Source organism: Petromyzon marinus, chromosome 3, assembly GCF_048934315.1.
Source record: "Petromyzon marinus isolate PM22_M1 ecotype Great Lakes invasive population chromosome 3, UKy_Petmar_22M1.pri1.0, whole genome shotgun sequence".
NCBI lineage: Eukaryota > Metazoa > Chordata > Hyperoartia > Petromyzontiformes > Petromyzontidae > Petromyzon > Petromyzon marinus.
In genome coordinates, this window is record NC_133669.1 from 25,602,295 (window position 1) to 25,620,180 (window position 17,886).

General features: G+C 50.8%; 1 protein-coding gene across 2 annotated transcripts in view; it reads right to left on the bottom strand.

The window, feature by feature from the left end:
• The window catches only part of LOC116957907 (netrin-1-like), a 111,563-nt gene extending 100,083 nt beyond the window's left edge, over positions 1 to 11,480 (bottom strand). For both annotated transcript variants that reach the window (XM_032980393.2, XM_032980415.2), the window contains exon 1: positions 10,472 to 11,480. The gene's annotated coding sequence lies outside the window, so the exon portion shown is untranslated. The remainder of the gene's footprint in view (positions 1 to 10,471) is intronic.
• Positions 11,481 to 17,886: the final 6,406 nt, after the last annotated feature.

Below are 17,886 nucleotides of genomic sequence, written 5' to 3' on the forward strand. Positions count from 1 at the left end.
TGCCTGCGTGGTCTCTGCTCAGCAGCTTCTTACTCTTTCTGCTGCTGCCTGCGTGGTCTCTGCTCAGCAGCTTCTTACTCTTTCTGCTGCTGCCTGCGTGGTCTCTGCTCAGCAGCTTCTTACTCTTTCTGCTGCTGCCTGCGTGGTCTCTGCTCAGCAGCTTCTTACTCTTTCTGCTGCTGCCTGCGTGGTCTCTGCTCAGCAGCTTCTTACTCTTTCTGCTGCTGCCTGCGTGGTCTCTGCTTAGCAGCTTCTGGCCCTTTCTGCTGCTGCCTGCGTGGTCTCTGCTCAGCAGCTTCTTACTCTTTCTTCTGCTGCCTGCGTGGTCTCTGCTCAGCAGCTTCTTACTCTTTCTGCTGCTGCCTGCGTGGTCTCTGCTCAGCGGCTTCTTGCCCTTTCTGCTGCTGTCGCGCTCTGTGGGCGTCCGGCGCGACCCGCTAGCCCGGCGGGGCCACCCACGGGAACTGCGTCGAGCGCTGTGACCCACGCAGTGGGGCCCAGTCCACTGTTGGATCAGGGGACTCCCGGCGCCGCGCGGGTCTTCGGGGTTATTTTGACCATACTTCACCACGGTGGTTAGTGCGGGTCGGGGAAGACAGCGAGTATAGACGCACAGTATCACGGTGCGTTGTGTTGCACTGCCTTCTGTTGTTGCCTGTCGCGTATCCCATGCAGCAGCCTACTACACAAGCCTACTACTGTGCTGTGTGTGGTGGTCGCCCATCCGAGCGCTATGCAGGCCCAACGCTGCTTAGCTTCCGAGATGAGTTCGAGGCGAAACGCACGCGCGCAGAGTGTATAGACTATAGAGTGTTCGTGTGCAGTGACCGAGAGGCGAATTGGTGGATTAATCGTTATTTAGACGGAGATTTAAAAAAAAAATTATCACTCATCACATTCGTCAATAACACTGTGGCTTTACAATGAGTATATCAGCCGACGTTTCGGGCGATAGCCCCTCTTCATAGCACGCGCGTTGAGTGTGTTTGCTTCTCGCGCTTGTGCACCACTACCAAGGCAGTTTCACCAACATCATGTGTCGCACGGAGGTCACGCAGCTCCTCCCCGTCCTGCGGCGGGGAAAGGAGGAAGTGCAAGCGGTTCAGCCGAGCCCACAACAGCCAAAAATCTGCTGTCCCTGTCTAGGGGGGGAGGGGTGCTGTTCAACCCTAGCACATGGGCGAGAAGCCGTGGATGTGTGACGAGTGCGGCAAGACGTTTTCTCGCGCTCGGCCTACAAGTATATATGTCTTCTTTTCCGCTTGTGTGTTAATCTGTGTTTACCCCGGATATTTTAGAGATGGAAATTCTCCTGCTGTGTATCCTACTGCTGTCCCTCCCGGCCATATCTAGTGCCACACTCAACTCTACAAACAGCTACCCTCGTTACTTTGCGTCCATACTTGTTGCTCGATTTGCCACTACACCTGCTAATGAAACAGCTCATAGACACTTCTACACTCCATCATTGTATCCTTTTAAACCCTATCTTTGTCCCATTACTTCACCAGCACTCCTTCCAAACTTCATTCTGCTCTTAAAAATAAAAAAATAACACCATCTGCGAGCTACTGCTATTCGTCCAAGGTTCGCCGCTCTTCATCCTTTCACTGAAAATACTTATGCAAACTATTAATTCTACTTTTTTTATTTCTGGGTGGTATTGAGCTTCATCCTGGCCCAAATGAAAATAACTCGTATAATTCTGTAGATTTTTCTGGCAGGAAAGGTTTTGGTGTTCTACATGTCAACATCAGAGGGCTTGTGATTAAATTAAGTCAACTAAAACTAGAAGTGGCAAATCTTGACCCAAACATTTTTTGCCTAACAGAAACATTTCTCACTCCTGCCGTCAATGACTTGCAGATTGCGATTGACAACTACAACCTTTTTGGGCTTGACCGAGGATCTAAAGGAGGTGGAATTGCCATCTATGTTCGTAATACTATTGCATGTTCACCAGCTCACTCCTTGTTTAAAAAATGTTGCTTTGAAGGTCTGGCTCTCAAAATAACTCTCCCAAATAATCAACAGATATTGGTAGTGTGCTGCTATCGACCACCTAGTGGGAAGAATGTTGAAGCTGCATCTGCACTGAGAGAGCTTCTTGGAGGCCTCCCTAAAGGTGAAATAGTTTTAGTGGGTGATCTAAATTGGAATTCGCTAAACCCGCCGGCCGTGGCCACAAATTTTGCAGATTAATTTAATCTCTTTCATATTTTTAGTTCTTTCGGTAAAGTCACGTTGCAGGGAAACAATAAAATAATAAAATATATATAAAACAATAAAAATTCTCACGACGTTTCGACCATAACGCAAACGGTCATCATCACCTGATGGTCAACATCACCTGATGATGACCGTTTGCGTTATGGTCGAAACGTCGTGAGAATTTTTATTGTTTTATATATATTTATTTTATTGTTTCCCTTCAACGTGACTTTACCAAAAGAGCTAAGAATATGAATTACTGCAGTCACGAAAGCTTTAAATCAAAATTTAATCTGTTTCAATTAATAACTGTCCCCACAAGACCCAACCTAAAAAAATCCGGGACAGTCATCTCTGCTTGACGTCCTATTGATAAATGCCCCTCACAATTTCACACTGACTGGTGTTCTGGGTAATAACCTTAGTGATCACTCCTTCATTTTTGGGGTGAGATCATAAGCCAGACCCAAAGCCCTCCCTAAATTGGTTGAGAAGCACACTTCAGCACTCAGGCATTTACTAATGATGTGCTTCACTCGGATATTGACAAGGTCTGTGATATCCCCAAACTGACTACGGCTTGGGAGACCTTCAGGTACACGTTTCTCTAAATTCTTAACAAACTTGCTCCGTTGGTTAGATTTAAAACTAAAGGCAACCGCCCACCATGGTTTGATCCTTTGATTACAAAGCTCATGCAAACTAGAGACAAGGCTTGAGCATGTGCTCAGAAAAGTAATTTGGTAAATGACTGGCTAGAATACAGGATTTTAAGGAATAGATGCGTCAAAAAATACGGCATGCAAAAAATGTATACTTTTCCTCCACTCTCCTGGAATCACATGGAAATGCCAGGATTTTCTGGAAAACAATCAAATGTATCGAAACGGCATCCAAAACAGACAATCTGCCCGTTGAGCTTAACCGAAATGGGGTATATTTTTCAGATCCCAAAAAAATAGTTGACAATTTTAACCTTCAATTTTCTGAAGCTGGTAATCTTTTTGATAATGTATTGGGAGTCACCCCGGCTCATGCAAATTCCTACACCCCTGTCCAAACATTAAACGAATTTAGTTTCCAGCCAATCCACGAATGTAATGTTCTGAAACAACTGCCCTACCTCAAAGGGTCCTCCTCTACCGGAGCAGATAGTATTCCCGTCTTTACTCTACTAACTGTTGGTTACCTAATATACAAAAATATAGCCCATATTTTCAACCTGTCCATCAAAGAAGCATCAATTGCTCTAGAATGGAAACATTCCTATGTCCGTCCACTTCACAAAGGGGGCCCTAAAGATGATCCAAATAACTACCGACTTATCTCAATTTTGTCCCCGTTAATGAAAATTTTTGAAAAATTATTGACCTACCGAATTAGCAGTTTCCTGTCCAACAATCTACTACATCTAAACAATCTGGGTTCCGAAAAAAATACAGCACCACATCTGCTGCATTAGACTCTCTGAATCACATTTACAGTAGCCTTGATAATAATCAGTACTGTGCCTGTCTTTTTCTAGACCTGTCCAAAGCTTTTGATACAGTAGACCACAACACCCTGCTTAGTAAACTGAGTTTCCTCGGTTTTTCAGAAAACGCAGTAAAATGGTTACAAAATTACCTCTTTTCTCGCACCCAAACTGTATTCACAGATGGTTGGAGGTCAAACAGTGTTAAGATAACAAAAGGAGTTCCACAGGGTTCCATCCTCGCTCCCCTTTTGTTCTCTCTTTATGTCAATGACTTGGGCACTGACCTGGATCATTTCACGGTAAATCTTTTAGCAGATAACACTGCTGATTACTGCTGCCCGCTCTCTGGATGACGTGATTGCTAAGCTACAGGGTGATTTCAACAAACTACAACATCAGCTAGTTGCTCTTAAACTAGTCCTGAATACCTCCAAAACCAAGGTGCTATGCTTCTCACCGGGACTAAAGCAGGAAGTTATTTTTCCCCAATTACATTCCGTAAATAATTATCAAATAGAGCAAGTCAAGATCTATAGGTATCTTGGGGTCATCCTGGATTCAAAACTGAATTTTGAAGATCACATTGATTATATTGGTAAAAAGACAAAAATAAAAATTGGTTTTCTGTATCGACACAAGCACTGCTTCCCCCCAATGCTCCGTTTGGAATTGATAAAAGCTACCATACTGCCGCTACTTGACTACTGTGATATCGTGTATAAATCAGCCCCAAATACTGTACTGAAGAAGCTTGATTCCATCTATCACTTGACCTTAAGATTTACATTGAACTGCCCATATAGGACTCACCACTGTGATCTCTACATTGGGTCAAACTTAACATCTCTTAATGTTCGACGGCTTGTGCACCAGATCTTATTTATTCACGATGTACTTACAAAAAAATCCGCAGACTACCTGCTGGATCTCCTCATTGTTTCAAAGAACAAATTTGACCTCAGGTCTTCGCTCATTTACCAGCTTCACATTCCCTATTGCCGTACAAAAACTGGAGGAAGGGCCTTTGCTATTGATGCCCTCAGGGTCTGGAATGCTATTGCCAATAAACTGCAACTTGAATCGCTATCAATGAGATCTTCTCTCAAAACTGCTCTAGAGGAGTTTTACACCCCTAGCTGCCACTGCTATTCATTGGCGTAAAATAAAATGTTTCGCTCCGGATGACGCTGCAAAGTATTATCTGTATTTTGATTTAGCGTGCTGATCTTAAAGGTGCATTGAAAAATTTGATACTCCAACTGATGCTTCTGTTATGGAGTAACTCATGTAGCCAGTTATGACTCTATGATTTGGTGTTACATGTTATTTATGTAGTTCATTGTAAAAAAACTCGGTCACAGTCCCTGTGACCACTGTTACGTTGCAATTATGGCTTTATTTTTTGGTGATTTCGAAAACTTTTTTGGTTTGGACATTTGTTTTGTTGTAGTACGGAGTTAGACTGATGGCCTTAATCTAAGTTTTGTTGTGGTTGTTATTGTTTGACTTGCATCCCACTGGGATTTTTTGCACACAGCGTTGGTGTACGGTGCTTTTTTTCAGGAATATTTTGCTGTTTTTTTTTCATGGATTTTCTGTTTGCACAGTCACACATAGTCACTTTAAGATGTTTTTCTTGTTCGTGTTTTTATTTTTTTTGTTTGTTGTGGTTGCACCCGATTCAAGAGCCGAATGGCTCACAGGGCTATACCAAAATAAATCAATAAAAACCCGGGGGCCCATCCTGCGATGTTTGGCAATCAACAGACGCGCGCGAGGGCTGCGCATTATCTCGTTTACACGCGGATGTGCCGAGTAGGCGTTAACGTCTCCTCGCCGTGGGTCCATGAGGGGAAGGGTGCGGACGGATAGGCCAGGGGGAGGCGAGACGCGAGGAATGGAGGTTGAGATCAAAAGTTGTTCAACTGGACGCAAACGAATCGGTAGCGTGGTTCGTGGCGAATCGAAGTGACGCGATGGGTAAGGGGGGGGGGGCACACGAATCTGTGCCTCCCCGCGGAGACCCTGAGCCGAGATTGAAGGCGCCTCCCTCGCCAGAGCCCTCACCGATTGTTTTCAGCTACTCGCTCAACGATGACGAGCGGCCTCATTATTATCACTCTTCGTGGTTCTCGCGAACAAAGGCCACGCCTCTCAACTCTCCCTCGCAGCTCACCCTGGACTCGCGAGGCGTGGGAATGTTGAGAAGTTGCTGCGGTGCCCGTGTGCTAGAGGCAAGGGCCCTCTGTTAGATGTGGGGCCTAGTTCAACGCAAAACTATAAACTATGCAACAACAAAATAATCACTGGCGTCGTTTGTGGGGAATATAACAGATGCATTGGCAAATCATTCGCCTTCTACACATATTTGTCTTTCCTTAAAACAAAGCATGTGTACGCTTCCCAAAAATATGTTATTTATACGCGGAGAGAGGGAGTTTTGCCCCGAAATGAATTATACTCTGCATATGCGACTTAAAGTCAGTTTCCCGTAACACTGCTGAAGACACATCGAATCACCACTGCCGTATGAAACGTGGCGAGGGTGCAGAAAGCGCCAAATGCACCCACAAGAGAAAGATCCCCCGTATAGCCTTAACAGACTGTAGGGGCAAGTTCTGTTAGCGAGCACCTATCAAGGCCGGAACGGTACACAAGGGGGTGGGTGGCCAGCACCACGCCCGGCCGCCTTTGTCTCCCCAGTGGCGATGTTTACACACCGTAGCGCAGCGTAGCGCTAACCGCTACGCCACCGCTCCCTACACCTGTGCCTCTCCCACACGCACCTGTCTGTCAGTCTATCTCGCACGCCCCTTACCGTTCGTTCATACTCATAGCTCGGCGCCTGTCTGCTGAATTTCGCCGCGTTGCGTGAACCCCGCGGATAGGGGACGCATCCGCAGATGAGACGCGCGCATTCAACTCGCGTGAACCCGCGTCAGCTTCACGTTCACGTACGCGACATCGGCTCGGGACGAGCGTTCTGAGGACGCGCCTCGCTACCACCCTCGCCACCTCCTCTCCCCGGCACCCTTTGCGCCGTCCTCCCCGTGGCTTCTCCGTGTCCGCCTCCACTCTCCCTTCACGGGCCGCAACGCAACCGCACGCGTCTCTCCATCGGTCACGCGAAATAATTGTGAAACATAATTCTAAAGGAAATCGCACGGAGTTATCGAGCGGCGGATGAAGCGCGTTAAGTCGTTGCACCTGTGTATCGGTGTTAACCCGCGTGCGTTCCGCTCAGCGCGACTACCACAACAGCGTCTGCACGTGCGCGCGGCGCGTGAAGACGCAGCACTCGAACCGCGAGATTCGACACAATCCACTTGCACCTGCTGCTCCTGCTGCGTTGTCAGCGGCGCGCAAAACATGAAGAATAACAGCCAGCACGGTCATCAATTGGACAAACGTGTCAGGCAATGGACCGAAACTTCGCTTTCATAGCACATGCATGTGACCAAGAAAGACCCGTTGCCCGAAACGTCGCTGCCAGCGCCTCCGCCTCTGCCCGTCTTCCTCTCGAGTGAGCTCCGAGCCGACGGCTCTGAGGTGGCCACCGGTCACGGGCCACGTCGACTTCGCACCGCGTCTCAGACGAGGTCACACGGAGCCGCGCAAATGCCGCACGCGGCGCGCCGCGGACCTCTCGCGCGGCACGCCCCCGAGATACGGGGGAAGCCGTTCGCTTGACACCGTGCGAGCCGCTTTTGCGCACGTGCGCGTCCGTCCGTGTGTGTTTGTGAGCGTGTGTGTGTGTGTTTCTGTGTGTGTGGGGAGCGGTACTGTAGCAGTTAGCGCGTTGCGCTACGAACCCGGCGACCAAAGTTCGATTCCCGCTCACGGCCAACACCAGTGACTAGTATCTGAACCGGTCCTGGGCCTCCCCTAAGTAGCCTCAGCCTCAAATGAGTACCTGGCGTGGTGTCTAAACATCGGCATTAGGGGGAGACAAAGGTCCTGGCCACCCAGCCCCTTGCGTGGCGTGCCGGCCTTCATAGGTGCTCGCTAACAGCAACACGTCCCGACAGTGTGTACAGGTGTATGAAGGAATGTCGTGTATGTATGCGCGTAGACACACGCAAGCTAACAGGCGCGCGCGCGGAGTGAGCGCCACGCGGAGTGAGCGCCACGCGGAGTGAGCGCCACGCTGAGTGAGCGCCGTGTCAATTACACGCGGTGCCCCACCTGCGTATCACTCGCCCGCTGCTCTCCCTCCCGGCACCACGCTCTCTCCCACCCTCCCTGCTGCTCTCGCTCGTTTTCTCAAGCGGCGAGGGCCCAAGTCAAAACACGACCGCTGCTCCCATGGATGTGAAAGTAGAAGAAAGGAAACGGGACTCCATCCTCTCCACCCCCCACCCCCCCCCCCCCCCGGGTGCTGGGAGACTGCAGCTCCGCGGCCACCGCCGCCGTTTGATTCCCGTGCGAGGCGGGGCCCGCGCGCCGCCTGCGGCAACAGCAACAGGGGGGGGGGGGTGGTGGCTGCGTGCGGTGCCCCCCGCTTCGGACTCGCTCCGACAGAGGCGCCTCGCGGCCCCGAACCCGCACCTGAACCCGCACCCGCACCTGAACCCGCACCTGAACCCGCACCTGCGCCTCTTCCGACTTGGCCGACCTCCCCGGCGAGAGAAACAGAAAACAATCTCGCTCCAGCTGCTGCTCCTCCTACTGTTGCTACTGCTGCGTGGGAGGGGGGGGGGGGGTCCTCGTCGTGTTTAATGAAGCATGTTGCGAGCGGTGGCGCTGTGGGTTAGCGCAACGCGCTCATAATCCAGCGCCCCACCTGAAGTTGACTACGGCGAACATCAGCGGCGAGTGGAATCTGAAACGGTTATGGACACGCCCCCCCCCTGCCACCCGCACCTCTCCATCAACACAGCACTGACCGCCGTGGGTGAAGTATGGTCAAACACCCCCCCCCCCCCCGCCGTGATCAATAGTCGCCCATTCGTGGAATTGACAAAGGGTTCGAGGTGCATTTGAAAAACGGGAAACTCGGTGTGTGGCTCCGCCCTGTGCAGCCCGCACAACACGAGCCCGCCACGAGGGCCGCTGCAGTGAATCTCACACCCCCCCCCCCACCCAGCAGCAGCAGCAGCAGCGTCCTCTACACGGGGCGAGTGCACTGGGCAGAGCGGCTAAGTCGGAAACAGGGCAGGGTTTCCGAATAATCGAGGCGCGTGCTTTTCATTAGCGCTACAGTTTGCACGATTTTCAAAACACTTCTTGTGCCCGTGTTGGTTTTGTTTTTTTTAGAGTTCGGGATTTGTTTTGGTTTTTGCTCACGACACGAGAGGCGGCGTCCAGAGCCGTGATGGAGGCCGCGTGTCGCCGGCATCGCCGTGAGACACGCGGCGTGGGCTCGCTCGGAGTCGGCCGTGGGTCCGCACAAGTTAGCCTCGTCGTGGATTATTCATTTATTTGTGTTCTGCAATTCTTCATCTTTGCGTCAAACTAGGACCCATGTCTGCTACGCTCCGGCAATTCACCGATATCGATGTTAAGAAGCCCGACTGCTGACGAGACGCTGAATGTTTGCCGCGTACTCAACGACTCATGTTGATGAGATGCACGAAGTGCGCGTTGGCTGATGAGATGTGCTTAACAGGCGTCGTGTTTCTGCGTCGAGTGGCAGGGTTTCAGAGGGAGGAGGCGGCGTGTTATCAAGTTATTTATTCTGATTTTTAACCGCGCCCATAATAGGGTTTTTTTTGGGGGTTAGAACGCGTAAATATATAAATGTGTCGTTAAAACCCGTCACCACCCGCCACAGCCAACTAGTAAAGCTTATCACGTAAACAGAACATGCCAATCTAACCCAGAAATCCTCTATTATGGATGATATTGCTCGCGAAAGCCTCCGTGTTACATTTAACCGCGTGTTTAGCGAGCATGTGTGTGTGTTAAACAACACTCGCACTCTTCCAAACTCTACTTTCAACAGTAGTGTTGGCGTGATAGTTGATAATTATAATAATACAAAAATTACGACCCCTTTGTGAATCCACAGTTGTATGAAGGACACGAGAGATGTTTGACTATACTTCACCACGCTTGCCGTCTAGAGAGGGGCTGAGGCAGCATTTGCCACCGATGTTAGCCGTGGTCGGGAAACGAACTGAGACGAGCGGGTTTATAGGCGCAGTGCGCAAACCACGGTACAGCTACCTCTACCCACGCACCCACGCGGCGAGCGTGAACACGGATCGAACCGTGGCGTTTCTCCACCACCTCTCCGATTCCAACCGAGATGGCACGGGGAACCACTTGGAGACGTGAAATCACTGTTAATTAAATGGCCTTTGGCTCTTTAATCCACACGCAGCACCTCTACGTTACAGCGCACATGACATACCAACATGTCAAGAGCCATTTTACTAAATACGCCGCATTAACGAATTAAAAGCCAGTATTTGTACACATTTAAGAGCTAACACGCACTGACCAGCATGGTGATGTATGGTCTAATGAACTCCCATGACCGACACGACGTTGGGATCCCCATCATTCAGCAATGGATTGGTCATTTTTCTTAAGACGAATATCATGAATGACGTTACTTTATACGTGAATTGAAATCCTTACACATGGTTAGAATGTCCCGCAGTGCGTACTAGGCATGCGCCGAGCGCAATACCCGCTCAAAATCTCCGCTGAACTATGGGCAGAGGCGCAAAGGGGCTTCCATAGAGAAACGCCGGCACGGCCAGACACGATCGAATGAATGAGGAATGAACGAGAAAAGAATGAACAAGCCCTCGGCAGAGAGAGAGAGAAACTCACCACAGGTCTCAGCCGTCGCGCCGCGTAGCTCCTTCCAAGCCGGGGCAGCTCACGCCATTCGCACCGCGCCGCGCTCCAGGCGGCGGTCGGGCTACATGTGGACGCGCGCTCCTTAACGCTCCGCGCTCCGATTCCTCTTGAGACAGAGAGAAGCGCGAAGAGGCAAAGAGTGGGGGGACGGTGAGAGCAGAGAGAGCTAGGGGAGAGAGGTACGCTCAGCTCGGGAGGAGGAATCCTCTCTCTTGGTGGAGGAGCGCAATGCACTGATATGCCACGGGCGCTCACCGCCGCTAATATACGGCGCGTGCATTACGTAAGACGTGTGTGTGTGCCTGGCCTCGCTCCAGCTCACAGAGGAGGAATACGCGGCCAGCCCACACACACACACACGCATACACAAGCAGGAACACACACAAGCATACACACACACATGAACGCAGAGGAACACGCCCGGCCATCCCACATGCACACACACAAGGCAAATATCCCCCGTATAGCCTTAACCAGGCTGTTGACTCAAGTGCTGTTAGGCCGGCGCGGTAAACGAGGGGCTGGGTGGCCAACACCACTCTCAGCCGCCTTTGTCTCCCCAATACTGATGTTTACACACCGCACCAGGTACTCAGTTTCATCGACTTGGGAGAGGCCCAAGACTGGTTCAAATATTCGTTGTCACTTATTTGTCGTGAGCGTGAATCGAACGCGGGTCGGCAGGTTCGTTGCGAAATACGCTATCCACTACACACTCGCTCCTCACCATACACACACGCTTACGGGTACACGGGAACGAACACGTGCGCACACCAATACATGCGCATGCGTAGCAACATGTGCACACACTTCTATTAACGCACAACAAATATAAAGACAAAGATCCCCCGTTAATCCTTCACAGATTTTTTGGTACAAGTGCTGTTCGCGAGCATCTCTGAATTCCGGCACGGTGCACAAGAGGATGTTTGGCCAGCACTACGACCCACACATGAACGCATGGATACACCGACAGAACACACACGTACATAGGAACACACTAACACACGTGTGCGCATTCGCAGTATGGAATGCGCCACATGAGCGCCTTCGTTTTTTTTTTTTGCGCGTGCGGAATTCCTCGCGTGCGCGGGACTCAGATGGATACGCGGCGCGCGTGCATGATGCCCGGGCGAGTACCCGCACAGTGAATATTCATAGTCATCATCCTGGCCCGTGTCTCGCTGGCTCTCTCTCGGAGCCAGCTGTACCCGCAGCTTGAGAAGGACATCCACTCCCTACGCGACGCTCTTCCTCTTATTCTTCGTATGATTTCTGCTGGTGTAGAGCAACAGCTGTATCTTTACATTCAGGACGTTGCAGGAGTAGCGGAGTGTATCGCTGCGAAGATGCTCCCTTGATATATAACGCCATGTGTGAGTCTATGGGTATCTGCGCAGGTCTGTCGATCTCTGTATTTTTCTTATTCGTATGGCCGATGTTGATGTAGAGCAACACGTGCACGTTTACATTGAGCAGGCTCGAACAGATCACTTCGTCAGAAGTAACGGAGTGGATCACGGCCGTCGTTCGTCTTCGTGAATCGGGAACCGGGTAGACGTTACACGTCCCATCGTTCCGTTCGGAGTGACCACGGTCGCCGCACACTGCCGGAAAGTTTTTATTTATTTTTCCACGTGTACATCGTCGTCAAGTATCCGCATCTGCTGCTGCTGCTGCTATGGTCAGTGCAGCGAATGCGGTTGAGGGTTCGGGGCGATGAGATTCGCGGAAGAGCTTCTATGCCCATCGTTACTCAGAAGGTAACATTATCATTGGAGTCGCTCCGGAGAATATAAGTAACAAATTAAATGAGCGGACAATTCCCCTCCATCCCATAGCTGTCCTTCCACGTAAACATATATAAAGTATCTATTAACACATCCCATCAGCCACGCGGACTTCTAGGGATACACGATTTCAGCAGCGCTGCTTCAGATCGAACAAACTCCGGGCAAGTTTCGACACTCATTGTCTCTTCAGCAGAGCCAAGCTCGCTTGAATCAATGCTGGTTAACTGCCAGATGTTTGCAGAGAAGGCCCCTCTCTGAAGGAATTTGGCTCCTTGAATATGTCTCCGGCAGACGACGGGTAACGAGGTGCAATTTCGTGCAGCGCTCTTGTCCATCAAAGTTTCGACTGCACCGCTTTCTTGCGTAACAAAAAAAAAGTACAAAGGCGCAGTCCTGCAACTACTGGCTCACGCCACTGCTCACGAAGGGTCCTCCACCAGAGCGACCTCCTAGAGGGTTGCTGGAGACTGGCCAGACGTACCGAATGAAGTGGGTGCGTACCCACACTTTACCCCACCGCACTCGGTTTGCCCATCCCAGCCTGGATGTGGTGAGCCCACTTACACTGCTGGGCAACAAGAGGCGACGGCGGGGGGGGGGGGGGGAGGGCGGCGGTATGAGAAACATTCTCTATCGTGACTTAAAACTTTCATGACTGCAGGAATTCATATTCTATGGTTCTTTCGGTAAAGTCACGTAGATAGAAATAATAATTTTTTTGTTATTATTATTTTTTCCTATCTACGTGAATTTACCGAAAGAACCATATAATATTCTCTTTCGTCTCAATCGTGCCTCGCCGTGCGCTAACAATCCAACCAGCGACCACTGGATCATGAGTCGAGTGTGCTGCCCATTACCCCACTGCGGCAGCTCCTGCTGTCTCGCGAATGCGAGTTGGAGTCACGTCGAGTCGCACCTCACGCTGTGAGTGACTCGATCGTTAACCGCGTGCACTCTTTTGCGAAATGACGGCCTCTTGCCGTGTACGCCGTGTCGCTAACCACTCCGCCACCGCTCCACACGCGCGCCGTACAGCGGTCAGAAATTGACGCGAACTTCTGCTCAAATGGGTTTTTAGGCATTGGTGCTCGTCTCCCGCTTAGCAGCCCTGATGCAGTGGTGGAATTTCCACATTCCTATGACGAGAGCGAATATTTTTATAGGAGAAGCACTGTTGGCTTCCCAAACAAGTGGTGCTCATTTTTATCGAACCAGGTAACACGATGGGTTGTGTCGAGTCCGTAACCAGAATTTTAACTCGCGACGTTCTGATCGCGAGCCGCTTGCTCCAGCGCTGGGCCACGTGGCCGGACGCTGGTACCGAACGAGGCATTCCACCTTTAGCTGCCCGTGCGACGATGGTCCATGTGGCGCGCTCGCTTCGCGTTGTACGCGCGAGTGCGCGGTGTTTCCAAAAGGCCACGAGCAGAGTCACGCGGAAGAGTAATTTGACTTGTATGCGAGCTGACACGTTCGCGAGCCGTCGGTAGTTTTTCTTACAGTTTCAAGCTGTGTGTGATTTATATTTCAAATCTGCAAGTGCTGTGAGCGAGCGCCTATGAATGAAGGTCGGCACGGCACACGAGGGGGTGGGTTGCCAGCACCATTATCGGGTGCCTTTGTCTTCCCAGTAGTGATATTTACACACCGCACCAGGTACGCGTTTATGGCTAAGTCAACCTAGGGGAGGCCTCAGAACCAGTTCAAATATTCGCTCCGATTATTGGTCGTGAGCAGGAATCGAACTTGGGTCGCTGGGTTCGTAGCACAGTGCACTAACCATTGTAATGTTGCTCCCCACATCTATACATACACGTGTGTGTGTGTTACTTCCATTACACCTACATGAGCACGCACATGTGGAACACATGCTGTGTTAAACATTACGATTGTGCTACCTTACAGGCGGGAATCACATTTCAACAACATCATCATCATCAGCAGCATTGATCAATCCACTGCTGTCAGATGTGCTTGCCGGGACCGCAGCCACGGCCCGACACATGCAAATGTAAACACGTTCAATCACTGACGATACTCGCACACACAAGGTGCCTTCACCGGCGCAGCATAGCAGCAGCAGCAGGGCCAGCATACTTTGCACGTCGAGATGACATCACCGTTCTTGCCCACATTCTCAACACGATGGCCGCTCTGAGCTGCTGCTGCTGCTGCTGCCGCTGCTGCTGCTGCAGGAGGTGGCGACTCGTTCTGTCCGGGCGGCTCCGCGCTCCAGCGGGCGGCTCGCAATCTGAAGGTTGCGAGTTCAAATTCTGGTTGAGGGGGTTGACTCTGCCCATCATCACTCCCTCTCTGGGGTCGATAGAGTGAGTACCACTTTGTGGGAATTGAACGGTGGTTGTCCTGTGGAGAGATTCGCCTTCGCTGTAGGATGGGAATTGTCTAAAACAAAATTTAGCGAAATAAAACAAATTGGTGCATGGGGTGGCCAAGAGGTCAGAGCACTGAGTCGGCATCACGGGGTGCAAATCCGGGCAGTCGCTCGCGATAAAACCGCGGTCTCGTGGGAAGTTGGTGGCCTCATTCTGGTCACCAACGGTGGCACACAAAAAAACCCCGTCATTGTAAATGACGTTAGTCAAACTCCAAGTTACGTCTGCTCAAATTGCCATCCCGCCTCCCGTTTAACAGCCCCGAACCAGCGGTGAAAATTACAAGGTGGATTGTCTGCTATTTAATGTGTTACTTATATTCTCCACGGCGAAGCCACTGATCACCTTACGGCTATATACAAAGAGGAGGCGCGCTAAGGATGCTTGTATTCCCCCTTGCAGATCGAGTGGTGAACCCTGGATAGCACGGCTAGACATAGTGGCGTGTTCTCCTAGATTGAGGAAGAGCGCTTCACGAGTCCTACGCATTCATCTGCGTGGATTAGGGCCAATTATTCCGGTGTCAGGGTACAACGCAGCACGCGTTCGACACGAGACGACGGGACGCGTGTCTCGCTGCCTGCGACCGAATCAACGTGAACGCGTCCACCTTGTCGCCGAGTATCTGGTAAGCTAAGCATGGCCGGTCCTGGTTACAAACTGAATGGATGACCGCGCAGTGCGTACCAGGTGTTGTTGGCGAGGTGCTGCGGGATTGCACATGACATGGCAGCAGTGCCGGATTAAGCTGGTGCGGGGCCTGTAGCATTTGCTACAAACGGGCCCTAAATAAAAAAAAAAACACGTAAATATTAAAACACTAATTGTTTACTTGCACAGTAAAGTCGTTTTTTTTTCATTTGCTATGCAGCCAGATAATACGATAAATCGCTAACCTTAAACACCCCGTCATTCATAAAAGTCGAAGGCAGTATAGTACTATCGTAATAGAGCAAGTGCAGAATCACTGAAGCGGAATTGATAGCTTGAAAGCATTTAGCGCGGGGCCCTTGCATATGCGTGGCCCGTAGCATATGTAGCCACTTTTGCTGCGAGGATTATCCGGACACTGGGACCCAGCCCCCAGGGGGCTCTTTCTGCCCGAGCCCGCGGGATGAGCGCCGCTGCCGCCGGCTCCTCGGACCGCCCGTGAAGCGCGCCCTCCCGTGGACGCCCCGGGGGCCACAGCCGCCGCGCGAGTCGCGGAGCGCGTGAACCCTCCTCTCCTCGTGAGCCCACCACGAATGATCGTGATGCAGGGCCACGCGCCTAGACAGCGGAATCGTGCGAAATGTGCTCCTCGCTGCAAGGCAAAGGCGCGGCCCTGCGATTACTCGCTCAACGCCACTGCTGGCGGAATGGCCTCAGCAAAGGAGCGAAACTCTAGATGGGTGCTGTGGGTCACTCTTCCGTGTTGGAAGAGGTGGGAGTCACCCACACAACAACACGCCCGACCTGTCGATCGGTTGACTGTGGTGAACCCATTCATGTTGATGGACGAACAGAGACGTGAGGGAACCCAGTTAGACTGCTGGGTGGACAGAGGTGGTGGATGGGGGGGGGGGCATGAAAAACTTCCTCTATCGTCTCAGCTGCCGCGCCGGGAGACAAGGACAGTTCTGTTGGCAAGTTCCGCGTGCTGTTAACCATCACAACCACGGCAGTTCCCTCGTCGCGGACAGCACTCATGTCAGATTGAGTACGGCATAAGCACAACACCTCAAACCAACCACATTTGTTAATAATCCTGCTTCATAACAGAAACAGATGCTTGACGTTTTAGGCAATTGCCCTTTTTCAAACCACACGGCCCTTCCTCAAAGAGCAGAGGCACATCTAGACATTCTGCAGCGGGGGCGGACCCGACATTTCCAGCGATTGGCACGACATTATATTTATATATGTAAACCCTGCTCCATGTGTTTTCACTGCTAATGCGATTTTAGAAAGCAATTTCCCATTTCTTTTACACCGATTATCGATTGCATGAAAAACACAATAACATTCGGGGTCTGCATTTTTCAGAGATTATTAAGAATAAGAGAGCCATTGCCAAACACATCATCCAGCTTGTCTGTTCGCCCGCTGCAGGGCCGCAGCCGTGTTAATCATTAACGAGGCACGTTTTTATATTTGCGCTCCACCTCGTTCCACGTTTCCTTTTGTTGTTTGTTGTTGTTGCCCTTCATATGTTGAACTCGCGCAGCGCGGACCATCCTCGCGCACCACACGGACACACACCTTGCAGAGTGGCCGGTTCGTCCCTTAGCGGCCTTGCCGTTTTTGAGGACGCGGCCTCGTAATGACCCCGGGTGCGACGACTGTGCCGCGCACACAAAGATGGGGGGCGGGGGGGGGCACCGTGACTTGTCGTGCGCGCGTGTGGCCAGGCGCAAATTTTTATGGAGCTATCGTGCAGGTGTTTTCAACGCGCGCGCGCCCCGTTTATGGCTGCTCGCACACCCAGGTCATGCGGGGTCACGCAGATAACGCCCCGAGGCGCGCTCCGTAAATGAAAGCTCTCGCTTTGTGCGGAAACCTTGAATGGCCACACGACCTGGGATCGTCAGCTGAACCGTGCGGGGAAACTAATAAAACACACACACACAAAATGTAACTGGTGTTAGCCAATCATCCAAATTCTTAAACAAAGACCTGCAAATAACTAAAATTGGCATTAAACGCTCACCCTCTACTGTAAACATTTGGCAACCCTCCTGCAAAGTATCCTGAGACTGCGAGGCTTTCCTGGGTGAACAAGCGTAATAATAATGACAATTACCAGCAGGACATAACATTTTGAGGCTTTGAATGCCCACCCATTATAAGGCATTGTCATTAGGCATTGTCATTAGTGTCCAATAACGCGAACGTTGAGGTCACAGTATTTGTGGTTGGAGACACAAATTGATTGTTGGGTGAGGCCACATAATGTCTTCAACAAACTTACGCCGCGGGAATTGTTCTTAAACGTAACGATGAGTGAACTGCAACAATAATTATTATTGGCACGTTGAACGCTCGTACGCACGTGACACTGTTTGTTTGGTTATGTCCGATGGTGGAAGGTGTCACGACACACATTTGACTCATTATTTCATGGCCTAACCCAAAAATATATGATGAATTAAAACAAGTGAAAATTACTTTTAGTACAAAATTTGAAATTTAAATGCCATCTTTAGATTAAGGTATT